Source organism: Arvicanthis niloticus, chromosome 19 (genome assembly GCF_011762505.2).
Source record: "Arvicanthis niloticus isolate mArvNil1 chromosome 19, mArvNil1.pat.X, whole genome shotgun sequence".
NCBI lineage: Eukaryota > Metazoa > Chordata > Mammalia > Rodentia > Muridae > Arvicanthis > Arvicanthis niloticus.
In genome coordinates, this window is record NC_047676.1 from 51,271,971 (window position 1) to 51,292,025 (window position 20,055).

Consider the following 20,055-nt stretch of genomic DNA (forward strand, 5'->3'; position numbering starts at 1 on the left):
ATCTGGCTTCTCTCAGCTTCTCCTGAATTGCTCTGCTTGCCCTCAAACTAACTCTGTCAATCTATTCTAATCTTCTAGCTCCTCCTGATTCTCTCGTTTGTTCTGTCTTCACAAGTGTCTAGCTTTGTTCCCTTTTCAACCTGTCTCTGTAAAACTCTCCTGGTAAAACTGCCTCCTTTCTCTCTGCACAGCTCCTTTAAGGAGCTTTTCTTTCTGTTCTCATGAGAATTGGGTATTTCCTATTCTGTCAAATCTTTCTCTGATTCAACACTTTGTCTGCCACTCAATTTGACATCACTTTCAAACATGGGTACTTCCTACTACAAACTAACTTTACCTTCTTTATTTGAGATTAAAGGTTTTAAGTATTAAGATGATCATGGACCATGAGAACAAAGCAACCATGGGGTTGGAACACTCTGAGTGTGAAATGTATGTATACATTTCAGCCAGAGAGATTAAAGGTGTGTGCTAAGGGCTGAGTCACATCACAACTAGAGACAGGTTTTTTTTTTTTTTTCTTTCAGTAAATTGCACAACCTCAGGGTTCACATTGCTGAAACAATGTAGAAATACATACAGTAGAAGTTAGGAAGAAAGAGGTAAATGATGCAGGAAGGAAGGAAGGAAGGAAGGAGAGAGAAAGGAAGAAGAGAGAAAGAAAGAAAGAAAGAGAAAGAATGGTGGGAGAAAATGAAGGAAAAGGTGAGAGAAATAAGAAAGGAAGAAAGGAAGAAGGGAAAAGAAATTAAGAATTAATTGTTTTTTTTATTTCTTGTTTTCTTTCGATCAAGAAAAATGGACTAAATAGCCTTTATGTATATTGAATCTTACATAAAGCAAATAATTGGATCAAACACTAAGTATTTAATAAATTAAGTAATATTACCATCCAAAGAAAGACAGCACACATTTAACATTGTGTCATAGAAGTTCACCTTGGCATAAATAAGATGTGCACCAAAACAAACAAACAAAAATTCATGATATTTTAAAGTAAAATTTTAGGGGCTAAAACTTTCATGAATAATTACAGTCATGCCTCTAAGTTATAAGAATATGAATGTACTTATTAGTAACAAATACTAAAAGAATAGTCACTTGTATCTACATTAGGCAAATGCTTCTTAGAACAGAACTCAAGAACTGGCAATAATAGAAAATGCAGTTAACACACAACTAGAGTGCTGTACTTAGCAGGATTATACTGGGAAACCTAAGACCTGTTGGACCATGAGAACAAAGCAACCATGGGGTTGGAACACTCTGAGTGTGTTCTTTGAAAAGCTGAGTACAGTTAAGCCACCGGTGTTGGATGTTACGGAGGTGGCATTGGGTTCCTGGCAAGCTCTCCTGGAATAAAGGAAGTAATTACATCATGACATTTGTCACACCATACGGCAGGTGGAGATTTCTCAGAATGCCACCTAATGTCACATCAGCACAGCAACTCTTCTGGTGAGAGCTACCTGCAATGTAAAGCTTAAGAAGAGTCTAAATTCCCATAGATGTTTAGATTATGCTGAGAAAAATCCAGATCCCATGAGAACTGATCAAGAGCCAAATCGAGAAAGGGTTGCTAAATATGCAGTGGAAATGGACAAGCAGTTAGAGATGAGCAAACATTACAAACACAAAGTCAATGGTCACTATTTACTGAGCTTAGAGGGAAATGGCTCATGGGATCTAGAACAGATTGATATTTGATATTATTTACTTTAATTAGTATTCCATTACTATTTTCCCCCAAATAAAGACAAGAACTATCAATCATGTGTTTATTGTATGCCCATTAGTGTGCTCTCTGCTTAAAAAAAAATTCTTTAGATAGCTTAGTGTGCATTTTAATGAAGGGAAAGGTTAATTCTTCCAGCTGTCCTACAAGCGTTACAATGAGAACATACAATGTTACTGCTAAGGGACAGAGCAGTTAAAATAAAAACCAGGATTGCTTTATTCTGAATCTATGAATTTTACATTCAGCTGCTTTGTGCAGGAATCTGATGAAAGAATTAAGTCAAAAGCTAATAATGAACACTCGGGGTAGAACTGAAGAGGAATGGGAGGGGTGTGTAGAGGGAGTGGCGTGAGAGAAGTTCAACAAGGGGAGTCTGACCGAGGTCTGAGGCATGGAAGTCACAGGGACAGAGGATCTGACAGATGGAACTTCAACAAGCTAGGGGTACTAGATGTGGCTGAGATTCTGGTCCTCTGACCTTGGGCATTAAGAATATACCTGTCTGCATGACATCTACCCAAGATCTTCTGGCTTTTAGAATCTCTGTTGAGAAGTCTGATGTAATTCTGATAGGTCTGCTTTTGTTACTTGACATTTTTCCCTTTCTACTTTTAATATTTTTTCTTTGTTCTATGCATTTGGTGTTTTGATTATTATGTGATGGGAGGAATTTCTTTTCTGGTCCAATCTATTTGGAGTTCTGTAGGCTTCTTGTATGTTTATGGGCATCTCTTTCTTTAGGTTAGGGACTTTTTTTCTATAATTCTGTTGAAGATGTTTACTGATCCCTCAAGTTGAGAATCTTCACTGTCTTCTATATTTATTACTTAAATTTGGTCTTTTCATTGTGTCCTGAACTTCCTGGATGTTTTGGGTTAGGAGCTTTTTGAACTTTGTATTTTCTTTGACAGTTGTTTGATTTCTTCTATGGTATCTTCCATGCTTGAGATTCTCTCTTCTACTCTTGTATTCTGTTGGTGATGCTTGCATCTGTGATACCTAATCTCTTTCCTAGATTTTCCATCTCCAGGGTTGTCCCCTTTGCAATTTCTTTATTGTTTTTATTTCCATTTTTAGATCCTAGACAGTTTTGTTCAATTCCTTCACCTGTTTGATAGTGTTTTCCTGTATTTCTTTAAGGGATTTATGCATTTCCTCTTTAAGAGCTTCTATCTGTTTACCTGTGTTCTGGTCCTCTGACCTTGAGCATTAAGAATATACCTGTCTGTATGACATCTACCCAAGATCTTCTGGCTTTTAGAATCTCTGTTGAGAAGTCTGATGTAATTCTGATCGGTCTGCCTTTGTTACTTGACATTTTTCCCTTCCTTAAAGGCATTCCTTTAAAGGAGTTATTATGTCCTCCTTAAGTTCCTCTATCATCCTCATGAGATGGGAGCACACAATCTGTTCCTGGAGCAGTTATGGACCTGAGGGAAAATGTGTCTCCAACAGGTCAGGAGGTCCTGTGTCCTCTGGGCCGGAAGGGAGTAATAGGGAGGTGGAGATGGAGGAGTGGAATAGGGGGTGGGTGTCCCAGTAAGGCCAAATATTGGGGTGGGGAAATTCACCTATGAGTCTGGCAGTGTCAGAACTTCTGGGAGTCAAGCTGTCTCTGGGTGTGGGTGTGGGTGTGGGTGAGGGGCTGGAGCAAACAATCTGCTCCCTGGAGCAGTTGCAAACTGGAAGGAATGTGTGTCTCAAACAGGGTGGGAGGTCTTGTGTCTTCTAGTCTGGGTAGGGGGAGCTGGTCCCACCTAGGCCAGGTATTGGGTCAGGGGATTCACCTGTTAACCTTGAGAGTGTCAGAACTCCTGGGAGTCAAGCTGTCTCTGGGTGTGGGCAGGAGGGAGGGGGAGGCTGAAGCACAGGATCTGCTTCTGGGAGGAGAAAACACAGGGACAAACAGTTGTACAGAGACCAAAGGAAAGGCCACCAGAGACCTCCCCACGCATCCCATCTGCAGACATCAAACCCCAACACTATTGCTGATGCCAAGAAATGCTTGCTGACAGGAGCCTGGTATAGCTATCCTCTGAGAGGCTCTGCCAACACCTCAAGACTACAGATGCAGACACTCACAGCCAAACATCAGACTGAGCCCATGGATCCCAATGGAAGATTTAGGGAAAAGATTGAAGAAGTGAAGGAGATTGCAACTCCAGTAGATTGCAACTCCATAGGAAGAACAACAATATCAACTAACTGGATCCCCCAGAGCTCCCAGGAACTAAATCACCAGTCAAAAAGTATACATGGATAGGTCCATGGCTCCAGCTACTATGTAGCAGAGGATTACCTTATCTGGCACCAATGGAGGAAGAGGCCCTTGGTCCTGTAGAGGCTTGATGCCCCAGCGTAGGGGGATGCTAGAGGGGTGAGGCAAGAGTGGGTGGGGGGGAGCATCCTCCTAGAGGCAAAGGAGAGGGAAATGGGATGGGAGGTTTGCAGAGGGGAGACCTGAAATGAAGACAACACTTGAAATGTAAATAAATAAAATAACTAATATAAAAAAAGAATATACCTGTCATGAGGACACTGGCTTGATATCTTTTTAGAATGTCCTATACTTGAGACTGAGAAAGTCAAGAAAAATGTGAGGCTTGTGCAGTATAGCTATGGTCTCTGGCATAGTTCTTTTCTGATATTGAATATCTACATGGTTGTGACTTCTGACATCTAGGGCCTGAGTAGTCTGACATCTACTCTCTGATTTTATGCACAGAATAAACTCTCGGAGTAAAGTGATCCAATTAACCAGAACTTTTGATATCTCCTACTATCCTATCTGCAAAAACTTTAACTTATAGCCACCTCTGGGATTATGAGCTGGGGTGATCAGGACTCATCTGGCATCATGCTTGCATCTCATCAAATTTCTGAATATGTATTCCAGATATACTCCAAAAAAAGTATATTCTCCTAAACTGATGACCCTCCTTGTCCTACTTACCCCTTGCCAACAAAAACTTCAACAGAGCATCTAAATTAGCTTGTCAAGCAAGTGGGACATTAGGCCATTGGGTACAAGTTCATCCGTTACCATCTTGTTAATGTTATGCAAGAAGAATTTGAAGCTTAGCTAATGGACTATGTTTTATAAACCCAGCTGGTTCTCAATTATCCTGACTAACCAGGCACACAAACTGCCTAAGAACAGTGACAAATAGGTCTCAAGCTGTTTTCTGCATAACAAAGCCACAGAAAGAATCTAGATCTCTCCCCATAAAGTGGGGATTCCTAGATTGAAATTCTGCACTTACGTTTCTGAGTGGTACTGATAACATTTAATTATTGAGCTGTAGCAAGAGCAGGTGCATTGAACTTCGATAATTGAGGAGACCAGCAAGGTCTTAAGTTAAAAGACTGTTGTAGCCATACAAATAGGTCATATAAGCCTAATGTATGTTTCAAAGACAAACCTCTGAGCAGGGCAGATAGCTAGTTAGATCTGAGAAATAAGTGTATTTGTCATAATTATATCTGAACATAAAGCTCTGAAATACATACAAAGTTATTATACTGATAGTACATATGCATACATATACAACAAAACATAACATGATGTTTTCTCCATCCAATTCTTGGTCCTCCAAAACCAATTTTTGTCATAAGCTATTTATCATCTTATAAGTAAGATTGTCTCTAAGATCCTTCCTTGGAAGAATTCTAAGCTAGTTTCCACACTTCTGGGTTCCAGCCAAGTGTTGTTGCAAGAACTGTAGAAAAACTGTTATTTTGACTGTGGAACATCCACAAAGGAAAAGGCAGCATATTAAACCAGTTATATGTAAATTTCCATGCATCCGGGAACTTCATCTATTTCAACATGGAAATGTGTTGCAATTATTACCAACAAAATCATTGTCTTTCATTAGTGAAGTCTGTTCTTAAGGAACATACATTGTTTCCTAATTACGAGGGTTCCCCTCACTCTTTTAACCTACTGTAATTTTTCCCACAATGTTTATTAAGTAACTTTGTCTAAAGCTGCCCATAGACAATACCTTCTAAGTAATATTTCCTTTTGTGTTAATTCAGGGTGATGTATGTTCAGTGATGCCTAGACATTAAGCCAGCTTTGTTAATCTCATAAAATAAGCTGGACATATGAAAATATTTTCCAGATGTAGTAGGAATGGGTCACTTTGGTCTCTTCAAGACACTGGCTTTTCCATGTTCACAGTCCCCCTGATAAGTATCTGTACTATGTTGTAAACTCCGTGTCACTGCCCAAACTCAGTCCTCTTAGAAACTCAAGCAGATCCCACTCTGGAGCTTTAAAGTTGAATATCCTTGATGCCATTGAAATAGCTTTTATTTACTATGGACTGTGGCTAAAAATATGATTGCAAACAGAGATGAAGGTTTTTACTTTCATGGGACCACATATTCAGAGACCTAGAGGAGTCAGGCACCAGTGAGGGGGTAAGAGTGGGTACAATGGGTGGCCAGAAATTTCATGACTCAGCTAAAGCTACAAGGATTTTGATATTTTAAAATTCATTAGTGGTTTGAATAAGAATGGCTCTCATAGGTACAGAGATTTGAGTGCTTTGTCACCAGGGAGTGTCACAACAGGGAGGCGTGGCCTTGTTGGGGTAAGTGATATTACCTTGTGGGATGAATTGTCTCATTAGGGTTGGGGGTTGAGGTTTTAGAAGTCCAATCCAGGCACAGTGTTGGTCTATTTCTGTTGCTTAAAGATCTGCATGTAGAACTCTCAGCTACTTCTCCAGCACCACGTCTACTAGTGGTCCATCATGTTATTCACCATGATGATGATGGACTAAACCTCTGAAACTATGAGAAAGCACCAATAAAATGTTTTTCTCTTATAAGACTTGCCAGCACCATGGTGTCTCTTCAAAGCAATTGAACGCCGACTTAAGATTCTATTATAAAGAATTAAGAGAATACATCAGTACAGCTTCCTCCAGGGCTATGCCTGGAGCACATGTTAGATGCTATATGCTGCTCTTGCCCTATACATTTGCCACTGAGCCACAAGCTGCAATTTAGTCTAATGATAGTTAACTTTTGACTATTTGTTTATTGGTGCTATCTGCAAATTCAGGTCTTGTGTCTGCCAAGGAAGATTTTGGTGGGCCTGGCTCCATATATGATGCTTGATAGAATATGATTAACATTTGAAAGAGGTAGAAACAGATCCTTTAGGAGAGTGGTTCTCAATCTATGGGTCATGACCCCCTTGGGATTTGAATGACACTTCAACAGCTGTCACCTAAGACCATCAGAAAACATAGCTATTTACATTACCAGTAGAAAATTACAGCTATAAATTAGCAATGGAAATAATTTTATGATTGAGGGTCACCACAACATGAAAACTTAAATTAAACAGCTACAACATTAAGAAGGTTGAGAACTTCTGTTTTAGGAGGTATTTAAAGGAGCTCAAATTTAGTAATAATATAGTAAAGATGCAACTTTCAGAACTCATTTCATGTTTCACTAATCCAACTGGAAAACACCTTTTGGGTCTCTCAAATCCTCAGAGATGCACCAAACATGGAAGAGAAAATAGATCATGTGGCAGTGACTACATTTATGGAGTTCACAACCTGACCATCCCATGTGTTTTACATTTTATTTACACCATTTAAATATTACCTAATAAGATAATTACAATTTCTGTATATATATATATATATATATATATGTATTTTTTTTTTTTGAAAAGAGGCAGTCTCCAGAAAATTTTTTAATTGTGGAAACTGGTTTGTTCCCATTCTGGCAACCAGTTTTGAACATACTACTCTCATCATGACTTAATTTTTCTTTGACATAATCTAATGGAATCTTGGAGAGAACAAGGGTGACACAATTAAAACCATGCTTAGGCCATACCTGCCAAGTCAACAGAAAATGGATAACTGATTAGGAATTGTGAGTGCTTCCATGCATTTGCATCAAGTGTGGTAGGCTCTGAAAGTCTTCAACCTATCAGTAACTTTACTTAGGGATGAATCAATATGTGTTTTGTGTAATTATGAGATGGTATCTGGACTAGGAACAGGGTCAAAGTAAGATGAACAGAGTAGAATGCTTATAGCAGTTACGAGTATTCTAAATCTGACTTTACTGAGTCCTAAAGCAATTTCTAGAGTAAGAAAAGACAAAGAAAACTTGAATTCAGACCAATTTCCCTTAACCTTAGTAACAGTGTATGCTGATAGGAGTTTGGTAATCCTAACCTTTTATTTTCCATAAAATGTTCAATAAGATTATTAAATAATCTGACTCTTACTTCTTCCTTGCAAAGAGAGAAAAACAACATCTATACTATATTATAGTGATGGTTACACTTGTTATGTTTTAAATATATAACAATATATAGCATATGCACACGGCATTAAATAAAGGGTACTAATTATTATTATGATTTTCACAAAAATAGCATAATTTTAACTAACTTTGAGAGTTTACCATGTATATTTAGAAAGCAAATCATGAAAGCTACCTTGTTTTATACAAATCTTTCAACATTTTAATGTAATATAATTAATATGATTATATACATTATATTTGTATATAAAATAAATAATGTTATTTAATGTAATGGAAGAACATGCAATTGCTTAGGAAGATTATTTGATGATATTTACCAGAATATTGTAAAATTATACAAAATTTAAACATTAAAATCATCTCAAATTATGGAAACATTGCTCTAACAGAGATCCATAGCCACCACACTAGGCCAGACCTTATGTAGGCAACTTTTCTGCTTCTCCTTGTCTTTCATTCCAGTGTCTCCAGACTAGTTCTTAGACATTCATTTGCCTGCTCCCCTGACCCCCTCCTCCCATCCCACCTCCATTCCTTTGAGACTTGACCCCATGGTACAGACCAGAGTCCAGGGTCTCCATAGTTATTTTCTACTTCTTCTTTCAGCCTTTTCTTTGAGCTCATCTTCATTGCTTGGCTGGAATTCAGGGATCTCACAGCCACACATTTGGCTAAGATACAGAGTGAGTAAATACAACCAAAAGAAAAAGAAAGGAATACCCACCCTACAACAAGAAGACAGATAATTATACCAAGAAACACTTCAAAGATCATAACTGCTGATGTCTAGATCCCAGCTCAAAAGCATAAAGCATAAACAATCAACATAATACACTTCCTCCAGAAGCTAGCAACCCTATTGTGTTATGATTTGAGAAAAGCAACTTATCAAAGCACAAGATATGTACTTGAAAACAGCAATTATGAATATATTGAAGGACCTTAAAGAAGATATGAATAAATAAATGCCTTAATGAAGACCATGAAAACATTAACAGTTGAATAAAAAAAATGAAAACAATTTAAAACATGACCATAGAATTCAACAACAACAAAATGGAACCACTAAAAAAAACCTAGACTAAAATAAAATTGGGAATTAAAATATCAGGATTTCAAACAAAAACCTGAGATATAATTCTTGCTTACAAATTAAAAGACAAGGAAGAAAGAATTTCAAGCCCTGGAGACAAGGTAGAAGAAATAGATAGCTTAGTCAAAAAAAAAAATTAAATCTTTAAAAAAAATTCTAGGCACAAAATATTCGGTAAATCTGGAACACTCTGAAAAGACTAGTTCTACAAATAGTAAATACAGAGACGGAGAAGGAGTCTGGGTCAAAGACACAAAAAATATGTTTATTAAAATCATAGAAAAAATTCCTTGTCTAAAAGAAAAAAATGTTATCAACATATAAGAGACATACAAAACAACAGATAGGACCAGAAATGCTCCAGATACATGATAATGAAAACACTAGATGTTCAGAACAAACAAAGGATAACAGAAGCTGCAATGAAGAAGACCAAGTCATATAAAGGCAGGCCTATTATAATAACATCTGACTTTTCCATGGAGACTTAGAAATCCAGAAGGACATAAAATGTTGATCTGTAAACTGAGCGATCCCAGGTGTCTGGTCAAACTAGTATACCCAACCAAACTAGCAATCATAGTTAACAGAGAAAAAAAAAAAACTATTTCCAAAAAAAAAAAAAAAAAAAAGCAAATTCTATCTACCAAGCCATCTTTACATAAGGAACTAGAAGGTGACTTCAGTTTGAAGAGTAGTTTGACAGTTTAGAAGTTATAAGGAATAAATAATCCCAGAAGATTTCATCAAAGGAGCTGGGATGGGGAGAACACAAAACAACAAAATAACAAAAGTTAATAAAAACTACTCATTAATAATGCTCAATCTTAATGGTCTTAATCACCCCCTCCAAAAAGACACAGACTAACAGATTGGATTATGTCTTAATTACTGTTCTATTGTTAGAGACATCATGACCAAGGCAACTTATAAAAGGAAGCATTTAATTTGGAACTTGCTTACAGTTTCAGACTGTTAGTTCAGTACCATCAGGATGGGAATAAGACAGCAAGCAGGCAGGCATGGGGGTGGAGATGTAGGTCACAGCTCACATGACCTGCAAGTGCAGGCAGAAAGAGAGAAAGACAGACAGACAGACAGAGACAGACAGAGACAGAGAGACAGAGAGACAGAGAAACAGAGACAGAGAAACTGAGAGACAGAAAGACAAAGAGATGAACTTACTGACTGGGTTTGATGTGGACTTTTGAAGACTCAACCTTCCTATCCTTCCAAATAGTTCCACTAACTGGGGATCAAGTATTGAAACAAATGAGCTAATAGGAGCCATTCTCATCCTAACCCCACAGATTAAAGAAACAAAACAAATGGAAAAAAAAAAAAAAAACAAACAGGATTCAACTTTTTGTTGGATCCAAGAAACACACTTCATCATCAAAAGCAGATATCATCTTCAGGTAAAAAGATGGAAAAAGGTATATCTATTTTAAGATCTGTCAAACTAAGGTTCAAACAAAACAAATCAAGAGACAGGTAAAAACACTTCAGAGTCAGTTAAAAAAAATTCACCAAGAAGTCATTACAAATTCACACATTTATGCACCAAATGCAGGAGCAACAAAGTTCTTGAAAGAAACATTACTACAGCTAAAATCACATATCGACTTCATACAATGATAGTAGTGATTTCAATATGTCACTGTCACTAATATAGAGGTCATCCAAACAAATCCTAAACAGAGAAGTGATGAGTTAAATAATGTCATAAATCAAATACACTTAACAAAATATTTCATCTACACATAAAAACATATACTTTCTTCTCAGTAGCTCATGGGATTTTCTCCAAAAATTATTACATATTAGGAAACAGAGCAAGTTTCAGCAGATATAGAAAATTTAAAAAAGAAAGAACAGAACAAAATAAAAACCACCCTGTATCTTGTTTGACCACCATGAATAAAAGTTGGGTATCAACAACACAGAAAGCAGAAGCTATACAAACTAATATACACCAAATGAAATTGAATGAAAATGAATGAAAGTGAAAACATCATATACAAAACTATAGCACACATGAAGCCAATTCTATGAGGCGAGTTCATAGTACTAAGTATATTTAAAAGAGACTTCATATTAATAATTATTGGTACACTTAGATACTCTAGAAAAAAGGAAAAATTAATGCCTCAAAAGAGAAAGTAAAAATAATCAAACTGAAGGCAAGAAATTAATGGAATGGAATTAAACAAACAAAAACAATACAAAGAATCAATAAAATTAATACATGGTTCTTTGAAAAAATGACAAGATTGACAAAACTTTAAGCAAATTAAATAAGAAACAGAAAATCTAAATGAAATATGAAAAGAAAACATTAAAAGAGACACTGAAGAAATTCAAAAAACTATAAAGATTTTAAAATTTATATTCCAATGACCTAGAAGACATAAAAAGAAAGAATATATATTTATTGATACATATGACATACCAAAGTTAAGATAACACAAAATAAACAATTTAAATAGACATATAACTCTAGTGAAATAAAAGCAGAAATTTAAAAATAAACAAGAAACAAAGCTGAGGGCCAGATGAATTAAGTATAAAATCCTACCAGACATTCAAAGAACTAATGGCAATATTTTTTAAATTATTCCACAAAACAGAAGCAGAGAAACATTTTCTAATTGTTATTTTATAAAGCCACTATTACCCTTATGACAAAAACTACACAAAGACCCAACAAAAAGGGGAGGAAAATGAAATTTATAGACCAATATCCCTTATGAACATAAATATGAATTTTTTGAGTAAAATATTTGCAAGCCAAATTCAAGAACACATCAAAAGGATTATCTGCCATCATCAAGTTGGATACATTGTAGAGTTACAAAATATTTTAACATACATAAATCAATAAATGTAATCCACTACATAGACTAATGACAAAGACCGCATGATAATCTAATTAGATGAAGAAAAAGCCTTTGACAAAAATTAAAAACCCCTTCATAATAAAAGCCCAGGTTGATACTAGAGATAGGAGGATATACTTCAAAAAAAATAAAGGCAATTCACATCAAGCCCACAGACAACATTATACTAAGTGGAGAGAAACTCAAAGCATTTTCACTAAAATCAGGGACAAGACTGTCTACTATGTACATATATATTGTATATAGTACTTGAAATGTTAGCAAGAACAATAAGACAACTGATAGAAATTAAGAGGATACAAGTAAGAAAAGAAGAAATCAAAGTATCCTTATTTGAAAATAAAATGATTATATAAACAAAGGGCCCTAAAAACTTACCAGGACATTTCTACAGATGATAAACAGTTTAAGCAAAGTGGTAAGATAAAAAGTTAACACAAAAATTATGAGACTTCCTATACACAAATTACAAACATACTGAGAAAGAAATCAATACCTTCCACAATAGCCTAAAAACAAATAAAAAACAAAACAGAACACACACACCCCACATGCACACATACACATGCGAGCACACACACATACATACACACACACACACACACACAAACTTGTTATAACTCTGACCAAGCAAATAAAAGTTTATATAATAAGAACTTTAAGACCTGAGGAAGACTTCTGAAGATGGAAAGGTCTTCCATGTTCATGGACCATCCCTAATATTAACATAGGAAGAATGGCTTTCTTACCAAATGCAGTCCACAGATTCAATGCAATCCTCATGAAAACTTTAACACAATTCCTCTCAGAATTTGGAAAACAATATTCAACTTTATGTGGAAACCCAGAATGGTAAGACAATCCATAATAATTAAAGACATGCTTTATATATCAGAATTCTAAGTTTCAATTTATATCACAAAGCTATAGTAGTAAAAACGCCCTGGAATTGGTATGCAAGCAGACATATTATACCTTTTCCAAGGTCTAGCCCAGTAAGGCTCACTGGTCCTTCCCATCTGTACTCCCTTCCCAACTCTAGGACTAGCTCAGAATTCATAGCCAGTGATTGCCCTTACCATGGATTCTACCCAACAGTAGACATTGAAGGAAACTCAAGATGAAATGAAGATAGACTTGAAAAATCCAATAACTCAAATAGAAAGCCCAAAGGAAAGCCATGTAAGTACAATAAATTAAACAGAAAATAGATAGAAGGACTCAAAAGTTAAAATAGAGAATCTAGACTAAATAAAGAATATTTTTTTAGAAAGTAGGAAATGCCAGGCATCATGACAAAAACTAAACCTAATTACAGGCATAGTTGAAAGAGGAGAATGTCAAATCCAGTTACTGGCATATATGGGTGCTTCAGTTAGAGCATAGGAAAAAACTTCCCTAACTTAAAGAAAGACAAGGGCCTGTAGGTACAAGAAGCACACAGAACACCAAATAGACATGATAAAAGAAGAGAATCACTACAGCATATTATAGTTAAAACACTAAGTATATATAACAAAGAATGTATATTGAAACTGTGAAAAAATTCTTATCTCATATAAAGAAAAAAGCCATCAAAATAAAAGCTGATTTTTCAATGAAAACTTGGAAAGCAAGAAGAGCCTGGAGCAATGTGTTTCAAGTCCTAAGACTATGAAAGTTGACCTAGACTAATACACCTAGCAAAACTATTTTTCATAATTGAAAGAGAAAGAAAACTTTCCACAGTATAAATAGCCTAAAATACTCAACAAATCAAACATAAAGAAAATATCGAAAATACTATTTTGAGCTGAAGAGAGGAATAAGCTTAGCACAAAGACTGTAAAAGAAACACAAAGCCATAATTATTAAAACACAAAATACCACTGAGAACACAGTACCATGTAAAACCAACAACACAATATCCACAATTAACACATATTTCAATAATAACTTTAAATATCAATGGTTTCAATTCCCCATTCAAAAGACACAGGCTGACTAGATGAATCAAGAAACAAGATCCGTTTCTCAGTTGCCTACAAGAAACACATCTTAGCTTTAAAGATAGGCACTGCCTCAGTGTAAGAGGATAGACAAAAGTTCTCCAGTTAAATCAAACAAGAAAACAATCAAGGGTTGCCATCCTAATATCTAACAAAATTGACTTCAAGCCAAAACTAATCAGAAGAGATACAGAGGGACATTTAGTTCTAGTCAAGGGGAAAATTAACCCAGTAGATATCATTTATATATATATATATATATATATATATATATATATATATATATATTTAAAGACACAGATTAATATCAATCAATTAATTGTGCTTTTAAAACCCTCTTTCTCCAGATCAGTGATCTGAACAAAAAAATAAATAAACAAAGAACATCAGAATTAATTGACATTATTCATCAAATGAACTTAACAGATATTCTACCCAAACATCAAAGTATATACATACTATTCAACAGCACAGAAAAGATTTTTTAAAATAGACTGTATCCTGGAACAAAAAACAAAATTTACAATTTTAAAATGTTTGAAAACACTCCTTCTATCCTGACCACATTGTAATAAAATTTAAAACTGACGGTAAACAAGTATGAAAATATATGAGCTTATGGATATTAAACAACTCAGGAGTGATAAATGAGTTAAAAATGAAACAAGAAAGAAATAAAAATGTTTCCTGGAACTAAATGAAAATGAAACACAACATGACAAAGCCTTTGGGACACATTGAAAGCTGTCCTATAAGAGAAATTTATAGCTCTAAAGCCTACATTAAAAAAATCAGAAAGCGCACAAATTAATGACTTAATGACACAACTCAAAAATTTGGAAAAACAAGAATGAAGCAAATCCAAATCCAGTCAGTGGCAAGAAATAATAAAATTCAGAGCAGATAAATAGAAATAAAGAAGACAACACAAAGGAACACTGAAAGTACGGGCTAGTTCTTTGAGAAGATAAACAAGGTTGACAGACCCTTGATCCAACCAATCAAAAGAAACAAAGAGAAGACCCAAGCTAACACCATCAGAAATGATCAAGGAAACATTATAACAAATCCCAAGGAAACTCAGAATATTATAAGGGAACATTTTTAAAAATCTGTACTTCATTAAGCCAGAAAACCTAAAAGAAAAGATGAACTTCTAGACTCAGCCAAACCACCAAAATGAAACCAAGTAGAAGTCAACAGTCTAGTTAGACCCACAACATATAAAATTGAAATAGTAGTAAAATGCCTTCCATTTCACAAACAACAACAAAACAAACAAACAAAAACAAGGCCAGATAGAGTCACAACAGAATTCTACCAGACCTCTAAAGAAAATCTGCACCTAATCTTTCTTAAATCATTCGAAAACATAGAAGCAAACAAATATAATGCTCCCCAACTCATTCTATGAATCCAAGATTGCTCTAATACACAAACCAGGTAAATACACAATAAGAAAGGAAATGACAAGGCAATATTCCTCAAAATATGCTTACTAAAATACTTACATATAAAATATATATGTATTCACTATGACCAAATTGACAGGGATGGTTCAGCATGTACAAGTCAATAAATGTAATAAATCATATTAATGTACTTAAAGACAAAAATCACATAATCATCTTAATAGATGCAGAAAAAGTCTCTTACAAAACCTACATATCTTCATGATAAAAGAAATAGCAATGAAGTGCTAGAGGGAGCATCTCAACACAAGGAAACTGTATCTGAGAAACCCATAGCCAACATCATCATAGATGAGGAAAATGTGAAGCAATCTCTAATTGAATGTCACTGAGTGAATATGATACTTCAGGTCAGGCCCCATCACCAAGAGTAGTTAATCAACACAAAATGGGTTCCCTCTCTTGTGTGCTTTTTCTGCTGGTATTTTTTGTCTTATTGTTTGTTTTTTAGAGAAAGAGGCAAAACATGAAGTTGAAGGAATAAGGAACTTAGAAAGACCTGGGAGTTGTTGGAGGAGGGAAAAGAATATATTAAAATATATTGTATGAAGAAATATTTTAATTAAATTATTTCTCAAATTACTGTGGCAATGACTACACACAATTCTAAGTATTGTAAAGTTACTACATTCTATATTTGAAGTACATTGTACATTACACAATTTAAATTTCAATAAAGTTGTTATAAAGGAGAAATTCATATATACTTCTACTCAAAATTATGAATGTTTATGTCAATCACTTACATATGTTCATCATGAGTTGAATAAGATATAAACTTTTGTGAATTTTAAAAGTCCATTAATGGAGAGTATAAATCATTTATAGAATATCTTTACCATGAAATAGAACAGTTCTCTTGAATAATAGAATAATAGGTCTTTGTTTGTATTCAATTCTGCCAAGTAAGAAAAGCAAGTCATCGAAGAAAATGTACGGCATTATCATATTCATGAACAAGTGGCATGCTTGTAGTCACGTATGTGTAAATGCACTGAGAAGGGCTTATGGATGTGTATCAATCTATTAGAAGAGCTTTTGTCTTGGATGTACATGTCATTTTGTGAATGAGACATAAAACTAGGAAAAATGAAGAGGGGGCCTTTATATTTCACTTTGTCAGCATCTAGGTTATGTATATAATAAAAACAAGAAACTAAGCAAGATGATGTAATAACATACTATTAACTTTAGTCATGTACCTCCTCAGCTAAACACAGCACAGCGTTAGTCCAGGACATAGTTTATTTTAGGTGACATTTTTCATGAGAGAAGGGAAATGATTGGTCTTGGTAGACACTGTGTGGTGCAAGCTCAGGCATTTTAATTTGCTATTCTGATTTCTTCTGCTTGAAATATTTCCCTGCAAATATCTACTTCTCTTAGATTTTTTGCTCAATAACGATTTCCTAAGCATTTATTACCTGCCTACCTTGTGGCATTTAACTACCCTTTGTCAATACCCCTCATAAAATATTTCTCTTAATTTTATAAGACTGATGACTGGCTTATCTGATAGCATTTTTCCCTCACTAAGAGAATTCTATGAAGCTAAATTCATCTGTCTTACAGCTTGCTTTACAGCTGCAACTGTGAGCCAATAATAACATCTGGTACATAGTATGTTCTCTGTATGTGTGTGTGCCGGGGGAGAGCTCATGAAAAAACTGAATAGTAATGACACTTTAAAAATGAGGTTTTCAAATAACAGATGAGATGAAAATGATTTATCTCTAAATTCTTATTATTCAGTCTTTCCCAGTAGATGATCAAATAGTTAAAAACAAACACAAGATATCTGAATTTTCTTCAGTTATCTAGAACCACTTGCCCTAATTCCTCTGCCATTCAACTTACAGATCCACAAAAAGAAAAGGAAGAAAGAAAGAAAGAAAGAAAGAAAGAAAGAAAGAAAGAAAGAAAGAAAGAAAGAGAAAAGAGAAACATGGCTGAAGAAATAGCATTTACCCATTCCTAGTCAAGCAAAAGCAATAGTTACCACAAATAAATCAGAAATGTAATTGACAGCAGGAGAGTTCTAGGATTTTGAAGTCTAATTTTGCTCATTAGAGTGTGGTCTCCCAATCTGAGCTTGAACCCAAGGTCAACATAGCCTTACTACTATAATAAGCTAGATTTTCTCATCCATTAATATGTCTCTTTTGGAAAGCAGTGTCCTGTGTAAATACACATTTCCATTTTCTTCATTATTTCTGATTATGTCTGAAAAAAAAATTCTATCTTAAACATATAAGTCCAACTACCCGATATAAGACACACCAGATGGTGGCTTTCTGGATCTTTCTTTCCATTCGAGCAAAGACCCAGGATAAGTATTAAAATATTTTGGGAAGCATGTTTTATCTTATTTTTCTTTCTTCTGCAGCTTAAAATTATATTTAGAATTAGCCACCTGGTAGCTTAGGTGACCCAAATTTGATTGACAATACCTAAAGAATCACAATCTGGAGCCACTTGAACATTTGCCTTTTGTTCTCCAACAGGTATGAACAGGTTGCTTGCTTTGGCAACATTAATTTCACAGAGTCTCTTCACAGCCTATTTGGTCTGCTATTTGTCAGACTTAGCATACACAGTCATTATGTTTATGTGTTGTTTTCTATCTTCTACAGATTCTGGATCAGGAGAAAAGTGATATGATACAGTGGTCAAATTTATTTCCCCTGGTGGATGAGTTTTCCAAGGATGTGAGTGGCCTTCAGAACTTCAGTGTCTGTGGTCAGTAGAGGTAGATTGACAGGGAGGTCCTCATTTGTGGTTCACCTTTCCCAACAGCTTTCTTCACACTTAGATCCTTTCCAATATCTTTTGGAGCAGGTTGGAGGAATCAGGGACTTCTTTCCTCAATTTTAAAGACCTTAGCACAAAGCTACACTTAAGGAAACTTTTGTTCACTGCCCACTTGAAGTCTGTCTGACTGCATCTTGTAGAACCAGTTTTGGAATGCCAAACAAAAGGAAGAAAACATTAAAGAGGACTGACAATGAAAACAACTAAAGGAAAAGTGCCCACAAGTGAGCTGTGAACTCACCATTGGTTAAAGACTGGAAAAACCTTTTCCCAAAGAGCCACAGGGTTTTCCTAATAACAGAACACAGGAACACAGTTCTGAGACATATGGTGACATTGTGATCTTTCACATTTTAACACCCTTGAGGGCACACTGACTTGGGTATTCTGTAAAGGGTAGAGGTCTATCTTGTGATTTCAGTCTCCAAAGGGGATTGTTCAATTAGGAAACCATTCTCACCTAAGGACTTCAAATCTTGTTCTAAGTATGTCTTCTCCAATGCCTCTTCAGCAGTAAAGAGACTTGGGTAAGACAAAACCTGAACCTTCTTGGGAAAACAGAAGCTTCTCACAGCTCAAACAGCCCCACCAAGGACTGAGACTGGCTGTACACGACGTGCTTCAAGGCACAGTGTGAAACATTGTGTTTCATAAACACTTCTAAGAACTGCTCAGAAATATTGAAGCCTCTCTGCCAATCAGATCTTGGGTGAGTCTCACCCATCACACTCCTCACCCATAATAACAGAGTTCATGTTACCTGCAAGTCCGGCTAATAAAATGAAAGTTATATTCCTAAACTGTTGAGTGATGAGCCAGAGCTCTGTTAGTTACCATTCAGTGGTTTTCAACCAACTGGTTTTGGAAACAAGGTTGCCTAGGGTCCACCTGGGGAGCCATGCCTCTCTGAGCTGATCAATTGTCAGGTGTCTTGAACTATGTCCTAGTGGGATGAGGTTGGAGCAAGTCAAATCAGTAAGGTGAGTAAAGGAACCATTTTGATCAACTGTTTCTTTAAGTCAAGCAACCAGGTCAAGTTTGGCAAAGAGTGGCTATTGTTTCATCTGCTTTGACATTTGGGTTTTATAAAAGTTTCAAAACAGCTAAGAAAAAAATTTGTGTTTTTCTTTCCTCTTTGCCTCATCCCATAACCTTTGTTACTTGATTCCACTGTGTCAGCTGAATGGAAGCTATATGCTTGCTGTGTAGTGACCCATAATTTCACAAGTACATTTTACTCACATTACAGAAAAGTAATTACTTAAAGAAAGCAATGATGCAATATCAATAAAGATGAAGTGGTGAGATGGACACCACCTATGGCCATATAAAGATTATTTATCACTTCTATTACTGTGAGGTTTGTGCTGTGTGCCTTGCCCAAGGCCTCGGGGATAATTAAAATTCAATGACTACACAAGTGTCTCATGAAATGTGTTAATGAGATTGTTTTCTGATATGCAAAAATGTCCTGACATGGTTTTTAAATACATGCTGCACACCCCCAGCCAATTACACAGAACACAGCTCTGTCTCCATGTCTATCACTAGCAGCTGAGTAGACAGCATTAGACTAAACCGCATAATTGCTGCTTAATTTTCATGTCTGATACTGTAGCAATGTCGTGAGGCATTACAGTGGCAAGAGCAAATGTTTGTTTTCTATGTGATTTTCTTTCCTCAGCCTCTTTGTGCACCAAGTGCACTCCTTTGGTTTCTTAAGCAAAAACGAGCATGTGTA

General features: G+C 35.6%; 1 long non-coding RNA gene across 1 annotated transcript in view; it reads left to right on the forward strand.

The window, feature by feature from the left end:
• The window catches only part of LOC143435146 (uncharacterized), a 40,998-nt gene extending 21,327 nt beyond the window's left edge, over positions 1–19,671 (forward strand). The window contains exon 4 of the long non-coding RNA XR_013105156.1: positions 18,137–19,671. This is a non-coding gene — a long non-coding RNA (uncharacterized LOC143435146). The remainder of the gene's footprint in view (positions 1–18,136) is intronic.
• The last annotated feature ends 384 nt before the right edge of the window (positions 19,672–20,055 follow it).